Source organism: Xenopus tropicalis, chromosome 7 (genome assembly GCF_000004195.4).
Source record: "Xenopus tropicalis strain Nigerian chromosome 7, UCB_Xtro_10.0, whole genome shotgun sequence".
Lineage (NCBI taxonomy): Eukaryota > Metazoa > Chordata > Amphibia > Anura > Pipidae > Xenopus > Xenopus tropicalis.
Genome location: NC_030683.2, coordinates 90,257,200 through 90,276,901, shown reverse-complemented (window position 1 = coordinate 90,276,901; position 19,702 = coordinate 90,257,200). Strand labels below are relative to the sequence as shown.

Genomic DNA, 19,702 nt, shown 5'->3' with positions numbered 1-19,702 from the left:
ATAAAGTGATTATAGTGTTACCAACCACCTAGAAATCCTTCGGAAATAGCAACTGATATTTTAATTATTAATTTACTTCCATCCTGTATTCAAGTGACTGATGTTTTATTCTGCCTTTTTCATTTGCTAATAGCCACCCTGGTAGAGTGAGTTTGTTTAGAAGACAACACTATATACATCCCTATATGGATTGTAGCAACAAATAAAATATATAGTAAAATAAGGATTAAAAAATGACTGCACTTACTCGCTAAATTATACCACCCACAGAAAAGAATGTGTAAAGGTTAATAAAACAGAATATTATTAGTGACCTTTATAGTGGTCTCATAAGTAAGATTTTTAAAAGGGTTGGGCAGCAATAACTACAGGTATAGGGTCCATTATCTGGAAACCCGAATTACAGGACAATCATCTCCAATAGACTCCATTTTAATCAAATAATTCAGATTTTAAAAAAATTATTTCCTTTTTCTCTGTAATAATAAAAAGTACCTTGTGCTTGATCCCAGCTAAGATATAATTAATCTTTATTTGGTAAAAACAATCCTATTGGGTTTATTTAATGTTTAAATTATTTTTTTAGTAGCTTTAACGTATGGAGATCCAAATTACCGAAAACCGGGTCCCAAGAATTCTGGATAACAGGTCCCATATCTGTATTATAATCAGGACTGGAGTCAGATAAATCAGAAAAATTGTTGTAATCTCAGGTTGTCCAGGCTTAATCCCCCCGGATAGTATGATGTTTTTTTATATAATGCTGACATATTCCACAGCTCTTTACTGAGATTATATCTCATTTACACTCTGACGCCCCAGTGGAGTTTACAATCTAAAGGTGTCCCTATCACATTGACACAAACTATGGTAAATTTGATCAGGAACCAATAAAAATGCCTGTGTGCCTTCACAAAACTATAGAACCTGGACAAAACCCATGCAAGCATGAGGATCTCATATAAACCCCAATTAGGTGTTTTTTTTATTTATAACTACAGAATTGGTAATGAATTGATCAGAATATTTCTATACATAAGGATGTCAGTGAATCTTTTTCCTTATTAACATTTGCCAATTCTATTCATTCTATTAATCATATAATGAATATATATATATATATATATATATATACAATCTGTCATCCTGGCACTTTATTATTTGCAGTGTTATTTTGATGCTTTTCCTACTTAATGTGGTTCATAAATAACTCCAAAAGCCACAATATCCCAGGCAGGTTAATGTCCTAGTGTTACAACTGAAGGAGCACATAACTTTTTTTTGTGTGTGTGTATAACGCTTGACAGGCCAGACTGGCAATCTGTGGATTCTGGCAAATGCTAGAGGGGCTGCTGTAAGATGCCATAGACAGTCAGTATTTATTAGGCCTGTGGGGGGCTATTTGGGCCTCTGTTTACTTAGAATGCCAGGGCCTATTTAGAATCCCAAGCCTGTAAGCATGCGGTATACTTCTGGGCACATACAGTATCTACAAAAACAAAAGGTCAGAATATCACACCTAGATTTATTCAAGAAAATGGGAGGGGGGTGTACCTTTACTTAGTGAAGCAAGGCTATGAAATCAGTAGCGCTAAGGTTCTACATTTTACACCCCTGAACAATTGTCAGGTGGTAGCTAGCCTGCTGCAAGGTATGCAGTACCAAAAGGCACACAAATATTCAACTCTGGGAACCAAAAATATGCTTTTCTTCAACCTTGTTATTAATGTGCAACTGCAGCTTCCACTTTGTACTCAGAGACTGCTTTAATATTAGTTATCAACAAAGTTAAGACAATCTGATTTGTGGATGTGCCAGCATAGCTTTTCCCAGTCCATCTGTACCTCTGTGTATTTTGCTATGGGTTATACTCTGCAATTTCTATAAAGTACTCAAATCCCCGCTGATCTTGCATTGGGAACCTTTAGGTCTGGCACTCCCAGGGTTCTCTATTTTTCTAAATAACTAAAGTATGTAGTTGGTACTGCCTTTAAGGCTTTCATTTTGTTTCTCAATTCTCGTGTCCTAGGGAGGTATTATACTTGTTAAAATGAACAAACTTCCAGCCCATAGAAAATGATATACAGTCTTGTCATTGAAGCTGACTGGCTTAAAACAAAATTGCCAGCTGCTATCAGGGTGACATTCAATGAATGTGTAAGTACCAGAATATTAAAAAGTTCACATTTATAAATGAGAAATCTCAATTATTACAAAGGTTAACCTTTTAATACAAAAAGGATGTATTTTTTTTTACTAATTTTTAGTATTGTTGCCAAATAAAAGCATAAAAAACCCAAAAAACCTCTAAAACCATTAAGCAAAGAAAGATTAGCCAATTGAAAAAGGACACCTGCCATGATTCCTACATGACCTCAACAGCTTTTATATTGCATATTTTTATATCCGGATTTATCGCAGTTTTGATGCAAAATGCTGAAAAAACGTATTTTTGCTGCAACAAAATAGTCGACCTTTATTAAATGCCCCCCCTAGGTTTGTTATAGTATGTGCTATTCTTAACTTTTCAATTGGTCTTCATATTTTATTTATTGTAATTTTTCAATGAATGCCTTCTTTCCAACTGTAGATGGGGGTCAGTAATAAAATAGCTGTGGAGGGGGACAACTGGTCTGTATGTATAGTAATGTTGCAGAGATGTTTTTCTCTAACTTTAATTTAAATAGGGAATAACAGCAGAATGCAGGCCATTTTGAAAAAGGGATTGTTGCAGGGCAATGTATTGTAAACCAGATTAGTGTGGGTTAAAGAAATAGTTCAGAGATGGGGCAATTAAATATGGAGAGCTGATACTGAGTTTCAGTTATGATTGAAGACATGCTGTTTGGGGTTGTTTATATTAGAGCAGGAATATGATCTGTTTATGTAAATAAATTGTATTAAACAGGCTATTAAAAAAATATAAATCTCTGGAACCTATGTTCCTGAACCCTTTGTGAGGGGGTTACATTTTACTTTACAAAGATTTTATTCCTAAAGTACATTGTCATTAGCAATGCTAGCTATTAGTTTAATGCATCTGATTTTTTTATTACAACAAAATTTGATTATTATTTGGCAAATCAACTTTCTAAAATAAATTGACTTCTGCTTGCCAAATCATTAAACAGTGGAATTAAATGAAGTAGAAAATGTATGTATTAATTCTGATATTAATATTGTTAAAGAATATTAATTTACCTAGCTAAACAAACAGTCTTTGTGCGCTTGTGTCAGTGAATGCCTCAGTATAGTGTGTCTCTTTCTGCCAGTGTGTGTCATTATTATCAGACAGAGGATAATAGCATGTGTACAACAATAAATTGCTCCTCAAATAGATGGCTTTCATCTAAAGTAATATCCATTTCATGGACACTACTAATATATAATGTGTAATAAGTCATTACTGAGTAATGGTGTGTGCGCCAGTAATTACATACTCTAATCTGTCCTACTTCAACCTCAAAATGAAGAACTCAGACTGCATTTTGGTTTTAAGCATTTTACTGAATATTCTATACTCTGTATAGCTGTATCAAGTCGTCTTGAGAGGAAACTTCAGCCGACTTCGGCAAATCGCAGCACCGCGGATGCCATCCCACCGGCGATTTACATTCTAGCCGGTGAGATGGCATTGCGGGGAGATTAGTTGCCGCAACAACGAAGATTTGTCGCACGGCGACTAATCTCCGTGTGTCACTGCCCTTACACTACTATTTATTGCTATGTAGTTCTTAAGGGCAGATTAAAGATTTTGAACTCATTTACTTAAGAAATATGCTTGATATACTAAGCCAACTTGATAGCATAATACATGACAAGGGGACTCCTCAATTGACCCTTCGCCTTGAGGCACCCCACTGAACCCCCTTCTTACATATCTCAATGAAACACCAGGAGACAGAGGTGGAGAAAATGGCCACAGCATTTATTCACATTTTATCAAATAAATAGGACCTTGCCAGCCTAACCCAAGGCAATATTCTAAAGCCATAATTCCATAAGAGGTCGCTACTATGCTCTGCCGTTCCTCGCTGAAGACTTGAATGAGTATTAGACTGCCTCTACCTACAGAGAGGATGGCCCCAAACTCTGCTACCAGCAGGAGCTGCATTACCAACCATGAGAGAAGTTCAGCAGCCCTGCTGCCGGTCCTGGATCTGCAGTGTCTCGATGATAGGAAATCCAAGCAGGCTGTCACCTAGCACAAGCAGTAGTAGCGTCTGTATCTATCAATCCACCGTGCAGTCACAGGAGAGAACCTCCTTTCTCCCTCTGCTAAAATGACCTGTGCAGTACTCTGGCAAGGTCCTACCGCTGCTGTGACAAATAAAACTTAAAATATATTATCATATATCCACTATTTTGATCCAGAGGAAGGCAAAAAACCCAACCTGAAGCTAGTGCCAATTATGCCTCAAGAGGGAAAAAATTCCTTCCTGACCCCCTGGGCGATCGGAAACATTCCCTGGATCAAGAAATCGTTGTTAACATGAATTAAACACAAAGCTGACTCTCAAGTTTATATCATATAAAGATACAGAAAGCACAATATAAAATGCATTCAGGTAAAATTCCACATTCAGTTATTAATAGATAATATGAAAACCAAAAGAAGAGAAACTCCTGACATTTCTCAAAATATGCAAAAAGAGGGAGGGTGGGTGGGATGTTTCTACCTGCTCAGAAGATAAGGAAGTGAGTGCTTTTCTGACATCACATCCCTCTCTTTCTCCGCCCCTCCCCAGGCCAGCCTTCTCCTACCTTAACTCTTTCCTTCTCACCTAATCACAGTTGCACCTGGTTCTGCCAATCTCTAAACATAAACCAGTGTAATCTGGCTGCTGGTTATTCGGATCCCTTGTCATGCAGCCCCTACGCTTATATCTCCAGGGCTTTCCTTGAAACTGATTCAGTCCTTAGTAGAATGCAAGTGCCAGTTACCAGCAGCTGCTTGGGTACTCCAGGGCAGTATCATTATTCACTCATCCATACAGTTATTTCCTAGGGATATAACAGAATCCCAGTATAGAAATACACATTTAAAATCTGTAACTTTTTGTAAGTTGTCCCTTATACTGCAGTCACAAACTGTGTGCTAAACTACATGATGGGACCCAAATTCAGTGGCCCTGAGAGTCTTCTGATTAGGTCTATGTCTCCACTTCTACTCTCATTCATTTTAGCAATTGAGTATTAAAACAGATAATACATGTAGCTCTGCTATGCAGTATAGCCTACTTTACATATATTAGATGTGCTTGTCATACTTGGAACTTGCTCTCTTACTCTCTCTTCCAGTTCATTCAAATCTGCAGTTTGATGTCTAGTGGGGTCTGACTTCAATAGAAGTCAGTGGGTGCAATTTATAATGTGTAGGCAGATGTGATTTATTAGTATTGACTAATGGGTATACTACAGTTATCCCTTCCCCCCACTCCTGCATTCCTTCTGAAGTGCTAGCTGTATTTTGACAAGATTCTATCAGTGTTATTGTTCTACTGTATATTGTAGCTATTTTGATACTGGAGGTGTATTCACATTTTGAGAACTTTGAGGCCTGGGTTCTGATCAAAACTTGCCCCACCCCTTTATGTGTGACCACTGTCATTGGGTACTGTTTATAACTTCTACTAGAATATGCAAAGTGGTATTATACAATGGCTGACAGTGGTAATCGTATCTTGCAAAACTATTAGACAAAAAGTTTATCCAGAGATATTGGGGATTTTGTGCTGTATGACAAGGTGCTTGTGTGCTGTACTATATGTCTATATATAAGTACACAGCTCCCTAGCAACCCACTAAATAGTGACTGTCTATGGCATCTTACAGCAGCCCCTCTGGCATTTGTCAATTTTGTTAATGATAGACCTACCAATATACACAGCCAAATAAATAGACTGTACTAATAAGTGTATGCCAACCTTCCTCTACATGATTTCTGCAGCAGGTGAAGGTACTTGTTACATGATACAGGGGATCTCATTTGGGCTTATATAATAAAAATTTCTGCCTACATGTATGACATATAGGCAGCCTTAGTCATTTCTTGTAGCTAGAGAACACTGAAGTCCCCTGGAGCTCAAAAAAAATATTGTTAACTGCTACTGCACGGATTCCATGCTATAGACCTGTAAGGAAAGCCCTGACCTAGTATGATTTTTTGTTAAATGGAAAGGACACATAACTATATATATCAATGTGTAGGTAACACACCATATAGCAACATAAAACAAAATTATAAAACAAATACCAAATAATGGAAACCTTTTTTTAAAATCTCTTGAAAAAAAAAATCAGAGATGACAATTAGTAACATGCTTCATCCTGAGAACATCCCTTCACCTTACACAGTATTAAAAGGAAAACAAGCAGATAACAGACAGGGAAAATGGAAAAGACCTTTTCTAGCTCATTACTCATCACACGCTGTAAACTTAAATAAGAAACCCCAAACAATGCAACATCATGGTAACAAAAGGGGAAAGTCTTGCTTTCAGATAATATGCTCTTCACTTATAGGTGCCTAGAAAATGGAAACGGACTAAAGGATTCATTCATTAATTTCCAGGTACATTGTACAATAGCCAAAGCCATTCCTGAATAAAAAGCAAAACAGGAAGATGGGAAACTTGCACAATAGTGCAGAAATTCTGCAATCTCTTTCAATAGCAGAACAATGCCCAGTGTTAACATGCTTTCTCTCATTCTATAGCTGAATCATTTTCCCACAATACATTTCTAGTAAATGTACTGCAATGGAAAAAATACTACCAGTAAAGTAATATAAGCTATTTTTTCTAAAATAAAAATATTATCATTTGGATGCTATCCAAAATTATTTTGCTTGGAATGCAGACATTAAAGTAAATTATATATTTCTTAAAAGTATAATTTTCAATGCTATATTTTTGTCCTTATTTATTTTTTTGGAAGTAGTTAGTGCTTCTTTATAGTGGGCTACATTACCTGTATAACCTCGCCAAACCCTCACCTTGTGTGCCTGGCTCAGACTAGATATACAATAATTGCCCCAACTATTATGTCTTCTTTATTTGTCTGTCATTGTCTCTGCTTTGCTTAACCCATCTATCAGCTCCAGAAACCTGGTGTGGGAGTCCATGTTCATTGGACAGTATAGGTACCATCTACAGTTTGTTTAAATTGTTGGACCAGTGCAACATGAATAATCGCATTTATGAGATGAATACCAGACTCAGGACAAACTGTACTTTTGACATTAGTCTAGGCTGCTCTTGCTGCAGATTTTTATACTTATATGAAATAAATTAAAACAATGTATTTTCAAATAATGCAATATAAACTTAAATTCCACACTCTAAGCAACCTGCTGGCATACTACATCCTGGAGTTTGCAGCTTCCTTGTAATTCCCAGCCTACCTTAATATCTGATATCAATAGCCAGGGCTTAGTATCTATTCCAGGAATCCCCTACAGTGTGACTCTCCCTTGCTTACATTTATTTACACCTTATTCATATATTTAGTATTTCGTTGAATAAGTTCTGGCCTGGTAGTGTTACAGGTAATTTATAATACTGTGTATATAACCCTTGGAAACTATACAATTCTAAAGTGCCTCATTTAACTACTTTTACTACTACCTAGTAAAGGATCGCCTGCAACTTGACATACATACATGAGATGCAGTCCAGTCATTCAAAAGATTTGAATAGTGAAGCTCATTTTACTCTGGGTCAGCAACTTACCCTTACTCCTGTGAGTTTGGTCACCAGGTAGACCAGATTTCTTTCTTCAAATGATCAAGTCAATCCTGCAAGTCCTGCACAAATAGTTCAATGTTGGGTCAATTTGCTTAAACCTGGAACAATTCCATGTGGACATTTGTCTAGCCATGCTTCCATGTAGCACTAATGGAAGCTTGACAAATGGATATTGTAATAAACTAAGCATGAAAACAAGAGTGAAGTGATAGGAGAGTAATTGAGATTGTCTAGAGAATATGCATCAGTGGCATGCTATTACATTGAGGGTAACAACTAATAAATGGAAGGCAGAATCTATCTGCCATCAGTAATAACCCTTATTGTTCTGCCTAGTTGATTCTAACAGCAAGATATGTACACACCTAGTTACTGTAGTCTGCAGCTATATTTACTTATATTAAATTAATGTTGCACAACTCAGGGGCAAAGAGACTGTTTTGGCAATGATAGAAAAGGCTAAAATTTCCACAACTTTTGAAGTCATCATTGATTGTTTTGACCTACCACATTAATATATTAAATAATATAATATACCTTCTTTCCTGTAGATGTTAAACAGTCAGAGCAAATATGTTAAAGTGTTGTGTAATGAGAAAAATAATAGCCTCTTTACTTTGTAGCTTCAGTGCAGTACAATACAAGATATACTTACAATGGACTATTCCTCCTAGGACACATTTAGATTTAATAAAAGTAGAATCACAACACGACAGCAGGAATATGTAATAACCGTGTAAACCACAGCAGCAATTACTGCATTCTAAATGAATCAATATATCAGGGAACATTGTCCTAGATTTGTCACATTCGTTCATCTCAGGTGAGAACATTTCTTTTAATGCAAGGAATTATTGTAAAAGTTTCTAGAAACTCTTTACTGGGTAATTCAGCTCTTTAGCCCGAGTCCTAGTTCCGCACCAATACATAGGGGCACGTTTATAAAGTTTATAAAGTCCGAATTTCGGACATTAAAAAGCACGATACAAAAAATTCGGATTAAATCCGATATTTTCTGATGTGCGATTAAAGTACGAAAATTTCGGACCATGGTTGTACGAAAATATGGTACGATCCGAAAGTTTCAAAATTTTGGTATCTGAACGATCGTAAACAGTGTGAAAACCTTTCTGACTTTGAACCCTCAGTGCATGTTTTTGGAAGCCTCCAACAGGACTCAATGGCACAGCTCCAACCCTGATAAATGGGCCCCATAGTCTATACATTTTAATAGCATTAAAGAATGTGCCCTGTCACTTTAGTTAATAAATCCCAACCCCAACTCCCAAACTGAAAAAGACAAGAGAAAGTATTCCTGCTATGTAAATGTGTGGCTTCTATGTCTTTGTAGTATATTCTACAGCAGGGGTCTCAAACTCGCGGCCCGCGGGCCATTTGCGGCCCTCTGTACAATATTTTGTGGCCCGCACCAACGCCAAATGAATGGATCGCGATTTTTATTGCGATTCAAGGGATAATGCAAGGCACGGCGGGCGGGAGCTGCTGATTGCGGAAATGACGTTATGCCATCATAACAGTTATTATGGGAAGACGTAAGGAGCTAATTGTGCACACAGAACGTCTTCCCATAATAACTGTTATGATGGCATAACGTCATTTCCGCAATCAGCAGCTCCCGACTTTTTTTTGTGAAATCCCTTATGCGGCCCAGCCTCATCCTGACTTTGCCTCCTGCGGCCCTCAGGTAAATTGAGTTTGAGCCCCCTGTTCTACAGTATATGAAATTCATATAAGTGTTTTTGGTGCACTGATTAATTGATCCAGTGTATCTTCCTGTCTAGTACCTTCACAAATAAGATAAAATCTGTTTGATGGTTGCAGCTAGAAAGTGGCCTCTCTATAGACCTATCACTATGTACCCACACTTTTCCAGGTCAATAAAGGGGCTTTGCCATTCGTCAGTTTGCCAGAAACAAAACTGCAATAAGTGAGTCATCAAAATTGTGCCGAAGGAATCATGCTCTAGTTGTCTGCTTGTTAAATCTGGATATGAAACAAACGGGGAAATGTAATAAAAGTTGCAACTTTGCTACTGGTCTTATCACCTATAGCAACCTCTTAGAAGGAAGCATTTATTCCTTAAAAACAAACATCTTGTTGGTTGCTATGGGTTACTGCAGCTAGGCAAACTCAGGGGAAGATTTAGCAAAATCTAAGATTGGAGTTTACAACAGAAAAATTCACCAGCTTTCTATTCATTCCTATAGGATTGTTAGAAGCATAATTATCAATGGGTGGAAGTTAGAATTCACCATTTGATAAACGTGCTTTAAAAAAATCCTATAGGAATGAATAAAAAGAAGGTGAATTTTTCTATTGTTGTTAGCTCTAATCTCACATTTTGATAAATCTGCCCCTTTGTGCCTTTTATTGGATATGGCGAAAGCTTTTTGACCAAGTTCATTAATAAAAAAGCGTTGGCCTTTGGTATTTACTTTTTAAATGAATTTGTTTAATAAATTTGAGCAAAAGGAATATATGAATAGGCACAGCATTAGCAAGCAGATGTGCATTTGTTATAAGGAAGAATGAAATGTAAGCTTTATCAGAAAGGTCTATGTAAATACAGCCATAAGCACTCACAGAAACGCTGCACTGACTTCTCATAAACATATTCTTCGGTATCTGACTTCCTTTCTCAGAAAAATCCTTCAATCCTGGGGCTAGAGTTCGCGCAGCTCCCCCCTCCCTTAGAAATATGTCATCTCAGCTATAACAGCTAGAGTTATACAGCAGGAAGCTATGAAGACCAAGTTAAAATGGCAGCTGCAATCTTAAAGAAATAGAGAAAGCTTCTAGGGCTCTTTACTCAGGTATGGTAATGCTTTCTGCACAATAAATATAGTGTTCTAGGTGGCACTAATGTGGCGAATCTATTGGAAGTAAAATGCCAAAATGACTTATTAATATGAAATATTATTTTGTACTTACCATTTTTTTTAAAAAATATAGGGTTACATCTCATTTCTATTAGCTTTCCAATTTACCTCTGGGATACAGAACAAAAGTGGGAAGTGGGAAGTACTTTCACATTAAGCCATCATAATTTGCACCTCTTGTTAAATTCAGGTGCTGCTACTTGTACTTGTATTCTTAGTGGGATATATAATAAAAGATGCAATGTTTGCTATAGGTCTAAAGGCGGCCATTCACGGGCAGATTTTAGCTGCCGATTCAAATCCTTTATACCGATTCGGCAGCTTATCTGCTGTGTATGGGCACCCCTGAAGGACCTACCAGATCTCAGTCGGGCAGGTTTAATTTTCTATCTGATTGGAAACTGTATCAGCTCGTTGATATGGTCCTTGGTCCAACAGCGCCTATGCTTATGGCCTCCATCTATGGCTTTGGGTCCAAACGTTCGAATTAGCCCAAAATTGGCCACCTTATGTGAGAAGATCTGCTCGTTTTGCAACCTCGCCAAACAAGCCCCCTTAAATGCCTACAGAAAGTTATCAGTAGGAATGATTTATTGGTTTACTATTTAAACCAAATATGGTTGCTAGGGGTAGCTGCACAAGAAGAAATTGTATGCCATTTATTACATATGGGGGTTAGTCAAGTTACACAATGCTTTATAATATTTCAGTGTAAAATAAAACAAAAATACTGTCATTTAATCTCCCAAAACATTTTCACATATTGATTGTTTTGAATAGCGAGCTACACTGGTGTTATCCATTTAACAACAGATGTTTCACTTCTCATTAATTATTTGTTCTGTTCCTTCTGTGGTGGACAGTTAATGCCAATGAATGATCCTACCTGATGTGGCTTCTAATAAAACATGGAGTACTTGGGAAACAAGGAGGTTTATAGGAAATCAATGTGCCAGATAGGATGTTTGCTTATACGGACCATTGATTCGCACAAATTTACTAGGCCGTGGGAGATAAAATAATGAAGTTTCAGTGCTAGCTCAGTGTAATACACCATGCAGGCAGCCGATGGTAAATGAGAATGTAAATGAACTATACTGCTCCCTTGTAAAGACACTGCAATTTTGTAATAGAGTGAGTAGTAAAGTCAGACAGCATCAGTGACACTTTATTACAGGGTTGTCTAATATGCAGGTTAAACATCACTAACTGGCCTGGAATACCTTTCCAGAACTAAGAAACTTATTTTTTTTGCAGTGTCTTGACAAGTACACGCTGATAAAAAAAAATCCTAAAGTGTCAGGTCTGGCCATTGGTGAGTGACCGGGCAGGTAGCAGCCTGTGCACTGAGTAATTCAGGAAATCTTGTATGGAAAATGATAGGGTAGTTTAACAATATTAGCTTTGCTTGTATAGGGGTAGTGCAAGTGGGAAATGTTTAGGGCACAGTAACAATTTGTTGAGGGGTTCATTCTTCCATTCTCCTGTGGGAATTCATTTTTCATAGTACAGGTATGGGATCCCTTATCCGGAAACCCATTATCCAGAAAGCTCAGAATTACGGAAAGCCCGTCTCCCATAGACTCCATTTTAATCAAATAATACAGAATTTTAAAACAGTACCTTGTTTGTGATCCCAACTAAGATATAAATAATCCTTATTGGATGCAAAACAATCCTATTGGGTTTATTAATGTTTTATTGATTTTTTAGTAGATTTAAGGTATGGTGATCCAAATTACGGAAAGACCCCTTTTCCGGAATAGCCTTGGTCCCGAGCATTCTGGATAAAAGGTCCCATACCTGTATCACTGTTTCCGGGCTAATAAAGACAGAGAATGTTTCTTGATTGCAGTTATATGCAACAGAAACCTAGGCCCAATCTCTCACTACAGAAAGTAAATCTGACATCTTAAGCTCTATTAGGACCTAAAATGGCATTTTTCTTATTGATTTCACTTGTAGTTGGTGGCATACAAGCAATTATTATCACACTGAATTAACAAGATGCTCTCATAGCTACGTGTGTAGTTTGAAAATCACAGCTGAAATGGCCCCGTGGCGCTGGGATGTGCTAGGGAACAGAGACTTGCTGCACAGGGTGCTGATGAGATGTCCCCATTCTCTCCCATTTATCTGCAGTCTCAATGACCTTCAGTTTTTCCTATAAAATGAAATGCATTGGGGAATGGGGGAGTAAATCGTTGTTGGAGAGGCCACTATAATAGTTCCTTAATAAGGAATAAACTGTGTGTCATTGGTGCACCTTTAAAGGAACAGTTCAGTGAAAAAATAAAACGGAATAAAATGGATAGACTGTACAAAAAAACCCAAATATTTGTAATATAGTTAATTAGGCAAAAATGTAATCTATAAAGGCTGGAGTGGGCAGATGTCTAACATAACAGCCAGAACACTACTTCCTGCTTTCAGCTCTCTAACCTCTTAGTTAGTCAGTGACTTTAGGGGGGGGGGGCACATAGGACATAACTGTTCAGTTAGTTTGTGAGCATGCAGGTCAGATTCAAATGCAAACTAACTGAACAGTTATGTCCCATATGCCCCCATCCCCCCACAAGTCACTGATTGGTTACTGACTGCTAACAGCTTAGAGAGCTGTAAAAAGAGGAAGTAGTGTTATGGCTATTATGTTAGACATCTGCCCACTCCAGCCTTTATAGTTAACATTTTTGCCTAACTAAATATATTGAAAACATTTTTTATTTTGCACAGTCTATCTATTTTTAACTTGTGTGTACCAGCTGCATTTTCTCAGATGTCTTTGATGTTAATACAGAAATATCTATGAAATGTCACTGGAATATCTATGAAGACGTGCAAGTATACATATCTAAACTGCTCAGGCACTATTTTTTTCATTCCTTGGGGCTGGGATTTTACAGCAGTGGCTATCTGAACAGGAACAGAAAGATTTCGTATTTCAGCCTTGATTTTCTTTAAACATAACACTCATTTGAGAGATTTGAATATATTTGTTGTTAATCTGGTGATTAGGCATGAAGTCAGGAACACTGGATTTGTACCATGCAAATCCTTTTAAATCAAAAACAACTTTCTATGGAGAAATCTGGCTACATCCTTTTGATTGGTTTGCATAATTATTTATTTTTGCCTAATTCATAATTATAGTTTTACCATATGGTTGTCAGAAATCATTCGTGTCCAGCCAGAAATAATACAGAAAAGCATACCAAATGTTAACAGCTGTATGTAGTCCATGGAAAACTCTAAAGGTTATATCTCATGACAGCATACACCTGGGCTTTCTATATTAGCATATTTATGGCCTAAGGGGCACAGGCAAAAATAGAATATATATGGTAGGTTATAGGGAAATGCTGTGTATTTAAACATGGTGGTTTTGCAAATGAATATCATGTGTGGTTTAGAAATAATGCCCCCAATCTATGGTGCTGCCCCCCTCCCAGGGGGGCATAGAGTTGTGGCAGGAAAGCTCAACTTGAATGCCAGTAGGTAATGATATGGGGGAATGCCTATTTGCTTTTCTAGACATATCTAAATAGCTAGCTTGGAGGTCAAATAGGGTGAGATTTGGGGTGACAGTGTATTTTCTGTACCAGATATGCAAATGACTGTGGCTGAATGATGGATATTTTCTTATATGGGTAAACTTGTTATAACAAAGAGGGACTTGACTATAGGTTACACCTCCAATAAGGAAAGATATATATAGCGGAGCACTACAAAGTAAAAATCAAAAACAATCTTTATTATCTAAAAAAAACACATATACATCAAGGACCTACACTTTACGTGTTTCAAACACCTCCAAGAGGGACTTGAAATGAAACAAGACCAACATTCACTTCCTCACGTAAAGAGCCTCTCCTTCCTCTCCAGCCTGTGCTTCAAATTACCTTATATTGTAGAGTAGGTTGTATATTCTTTTAGGGACACAAATGGTTAATAGACCTTATGGCTTTAAAGGAACAGTAACACCAAAAAATAACAGAGCTTTAAAGTAATAAAAATATAATGCACTGTTGCCCTGCACTGGTAAAACTGGTGTGTTTGCTACAGTAACACTACTATAGTTTATATAATAAGCTGCTGTGTAGCAATGGGGGCAGCCATTCATGCTGGAAAAAAGGAGAAAAGGCACAGGTTACATAGCAGATAACAGATAAGTTCTGTAGAATACAATAGTGTTTTATCTGTTATCTGCTATGTGCCTGGGCCTTTTCTCCTTTTTTCCAGCATGAATGGCTGCCCCCATGGCTACACAGCAGCTTATTTATATAAATTATAGTAGACTTTCTGAAGTAAACACACAACTTTTACCAGTGCAGGGCAGCAGCACATTACATTTTAGTTTGTTTTATACACTTTTATTTTTTGGTGTTACTGTTCCTTTAAATCTTTTACACTTTTGATTCTCTTAGTTATTAGGCAGAAGCCATATCTAGTTTCTCTAATTAACAGTTGAAAACCACTTGCAGAGAATATGCTACATATGCTTTAATATCCTCCTACCTGTGCCTGCACCTGAATGCACTGAATATGCACGGGTGAATGCACATGTAGCCGATATCTGCTGAAAATGCGAATTCTCGCTCTTTTTGGCCTGCGCCCGAATGCATTGAATATGCTCTGGTCAAGGCACATATAGCTTATATGTGCCTTGACCCGAGCATATTCAATGCATTCGGGCGCAGGCACAGGTAGAAGGACCCGAGCATATTCAATGCATTCGGGCGCAGGCACAGGTAGAAGGATTTTTAAATGCATGTAGCATATTCTCGGCAATCGTTTTTTGGCTTGCCGAAAATATGCTACAGGCGCTACGTGTGGCATTAGCCTGATTTGATGAGTGAAATTTTTTACCTGGCATGGATTTGTGTTCCGCCATTGGCGGATTTTTTCAAGAAACGGGCTCAAAAAACTGCTGCGCAGCAAAACAAAAAATTTGCACGTGTCAAACAAATGAGTCAAGATAGGGTTACATTATGTTTTATAAAACACAGGGTTTTCTACTGTAGGGATGTGTTCTGAGAAGGTTTGTGTGGGGCCACAATAGAGAACTATAAACTGCCCTTAACCAGCAGATGGCATTGTATACATTATACAGGGGTTCCAATATCCTGGATATCCAAGACAGCTAAAAATGTGTGTAGAGAACATGTGATTTATGGTTCAAGTCTTCTACATTAAAAAAAGTAGTTGCTGTATGAAGTAAATACATTTTTTTTCATAAAAGCTCATTAAAAGGTTCTTCCACACAACAAAACAATTGATTTTAAACATTACTCTTCCTATAAACTGCTTCACAGCACATGTAGTTTAGTTGAGTCACATTACAGCAAACCTGTGACATTTGCAATAATACAAGTACACCTGATACCTGGGGAAGTGAATGAAGCTGATATCTGCGACAAAACCCACTGGAGGTTAATTAATGTGAGAAGGATTGCAGAGCAGGTACCTGTGAAATGTGTTATTAACATAGCGGCTATTGCCCTGATGTGAGTGTCAGAAATGATTAATGAGAAAGGCAGAGTTTTTCCCATGCACCTACAGTAGCTGGAGGGAAATACAAACAGGTTTTGGACAGTTAACTACTTTTACATAAATACGACATGAATTTAGATAACAGTGGAATACAGGATGCTGTTATTAAAACAGATTACATTACACTGATACACTGCTTTGCTGCCAAAGCCACATCTGCCATATGAAAGGGATTCTTACATTTTTATGGTGTAGTTTGTATTACTAAATTACAATATGTACATTACAAATCATTTATTCTACCATTTAAAATTTCATTTTTTAAACAACAAACGTATTTTTTTTTTAGTTGTAATACTGGTGTGTAGGCAGCCATCTCAGTGCATTGTGCCAAAGTCTGAGCTTTCAGAAAGAGCCAGCGCTACACATTAGAACTGCTTTCAGATAACCTATTGTTTCTCCTACTTGTGGGGTTGTGGTTTACTATTGAGTATTATTCTCATATCTACCACTAGGTGGGGCATGGGAGCATTTTTAGCAATGCAGGTGTCAGAGAGCTGTTATCTTGTTACTGTTTGATTGTTCTGCTGATTGGCTTCTGCTGAGGGGAAAGGGAGGGGGGGTGACATCACTTCAACTTACAGTGTAGCTGTAAAGTGTGACTAAAGATTATCAGAGCACAAGTCACATGACTGAGGGCACTTGGAAAACTATGCATATGTCTAGCCCCATATCAAATTTCAAAATTAAATATAAAAAATCTGTTTGCTCTTTTTAAAAAATGGATTTCAATGCAGGATTCTGCTGGAGGAGCTCTATTAATTCATGTGTTTTGTATGAAAAACATGTCTTCCTTTGACATAATCCCTATTTATGTAGTCATGTTGATATGTTTTTATCTAACTTGTTTGTGAGTCTCTTTTGTTTAGATCTTAACTATAATTTACATAAGCTGTAAAGCTTATAATACTGATGCCATATCACAAAAGAGAGGCAGTGAGTCCAATAGCAATTTGGCTTATCAGTATTAAAAAATACAGAAACGGAGTAGGAAAAGAGAAACCAAATGTGTATGAAAGTTCACGAGAGACCTGTGAATATACAGAATCACTGTGCACAAAAACACACTACGTGAAGAGTTCTCCAAAGACAGCAACAACAGCAGCTAATGCTTATAAAGGTCAGAGATGTTTTTGACAACCCTAAGGAATATAGCCATTTAGAACGTATGACAATCCTTCTAATTCTACTCCTGTTGTTTCAGGGAATGATTCTAGAACATTAAAACTGCTTAAAACATTTTGCTTCAGATGAATAAAAAGTGCCACTTTTGCTCTTGCTCTCGAAACTTCCATGTTACTCTGCTGTTAAGGTTAACCAGAATGATTCCAGAAGTCTTTCAGAATGTAATTAGAACAAACGGAAATACACACACGCAATATGTGCACCATATGCCTTGCCTTGTGGGCACAATGACAGGTGGCCCTTACAAATAGCCTACATTTTTTGATTGTGAGTAGGCCCCTGCCTCTGGCATGTACCATGGATGTCAAAACAAATACTTTCAATAAATGACAAGTACAGAACTAAAAATAGGACTTGTTAAATGCAAGCCATGGCATTAATATCTATATGCCAATCAATATTTTGCGGCCTATGTAAACACGGTCATTAGATAGATAGTCAACAGAACGGATGAAAGTTGATGGAAAGGATTGCAGGGGGATTTAAATCAATAAAACTTCCCAACAGTGTCTGTACTGTCACAAGTTTAGCAGAGTGAATCCTATTGATTAAGATGAAATGTTACATTATACAATCTGGAACAGAAAACCCAGACAGTCATCTCTGCTACATCTCAATTTAAATGGTATTTTGTATTATTTATTTATATAAAAGGCTTGTTTTGTGGTAATGAAAACACTGTATTCTCTGGCTACGTCCTGATTTCTGAACTCAGAAAACATAAAAATGTTGCTCTCGGCCATAAATAATTAAAATGAGCAAAGAAGCTTTTATTTTAAGCAACCTGATTTTTTCAGCATTTCAGTCTGGGAAATGTAAAAAGATAACATTGTCATGCATTTCTTTCTCATAATGGTGATTTTTCTCAACTTGCTGATGCTGGAAGTTAGATTCTTTCTTTAAAGAATTACCCAATACTATAATATGGAGGAAGTTTGTCTTAATAGTAATAATTATACAATGCTGGTATGTAATCAGTCATGGGAAGGCAATCTTTCATAGACTCCCTTTTCATAAAGTAATTCAAATTTTTTTTCTCTGTAGTAATAAAACAGTACCTTGTACTTGATGGTAGCTGAGCTGCATGAATCCATATTGGTGGCAAAACAATCCTATTGGATTTATTCAATGTTAAATTTAATATTAAGTAGATTTAGGGAATGGATACCCAGGTCCTGAGCATTCTGGGAAACATGTCCCATACCTGTATAAGCGTTTAAGATGCTAAAATATTCAGTTATCGGTTGTGTGCATAAAAAGAAGTTGCCTATTGATCAGCCATAATGATTTTCATTTACAGATTGGGAGGGGTATTGCAGTGCCTTCTCATAGGCTGATATCACAAAAAGCAAACATTTAATTGGCTGCTATGGGTTACTGCAACTTTATCACAAATAGGGGTAGGTGTCGTCTTATCAACATTGCCATGATACATATATGCTCTTATGGATGATACAACACTTTAATGCAGGGGTCCTCAAACTACGGGCTGCGGGCCATATATGGCCCCCAAGGTCATTTACCTAGCCCTCGCTGCATCCTCACCCTGGTTATTACCTGTCTGCCTCAGCGTGGTCCTCGTCCCCAGTGCGTCACACCGGCAGATGCTAATGACGTGCCGAGGACCATGCTGAGGCAGACAGGTAGTAGTCAGGGGTGAGGACACAGCAGGGGCAGGGGTAATAGGGGCGTAGTTTGAGGACTAACTATAGTCCGGCCCCCCGGCTCCCAGGACTTCTAATATCCTTAGATATATTCTGAAATAGGTGGAACCAAATAAGTGAACAGTGTGAGCCATGTGGCAACATGTCTGGTTTTACTAAACTACCACCAACCCTGTAGACTATGAATCTGATGATGATGAGTTTTAAATAACTATTAATAAGTAGGAAAACTCAGCAGCACTAGGGTATATAAATTATACCCTATAATAATGCCAGTGTATGAAAGTGCAGGAATAATAGTGATTACCACTTCTCTTCCTAGTGCAAAGCCACCTTGTGTTGAAAGACAATATAGAATAGAGGTAGTTTTTACAGATCCATCACTTTCATTCAATCTGTAAAGACTAAAATAATCATAATGTGTCAGAATCCCATTCCCATCTTGATGCTGACAGATGCATATATACATCCAGAAAGAAAATAATGCATGCTCTTATTGCTAAATATTCTCACAATGGAAAGCACAGGGACACAGTCATATTTATTTAAGAAACCCCATTCCATGATTAAGTAATTATGCCGGTATTAGGGAGGAGAAAGTACAAAAAGGAAATGAATTTTGACACTCTGCCACAGCACAATAATATCCAGATTT

At 37.4% G+C, this 19,702-nt stretch overlaps 1 protein-coding gene across 4 annotated transcripts in view; it reads left to right on the top strand.

Annotated features, from left to right (window-relative positions):
* plch2 (phospholipase C eta 2) overlaps positions 1-19,702 on the top strand; it is a 365,570-nt gene that overhangs the window by 210,328 nt on the left and 135,540 nt on the right. The window lies entirely within an intron of this gene.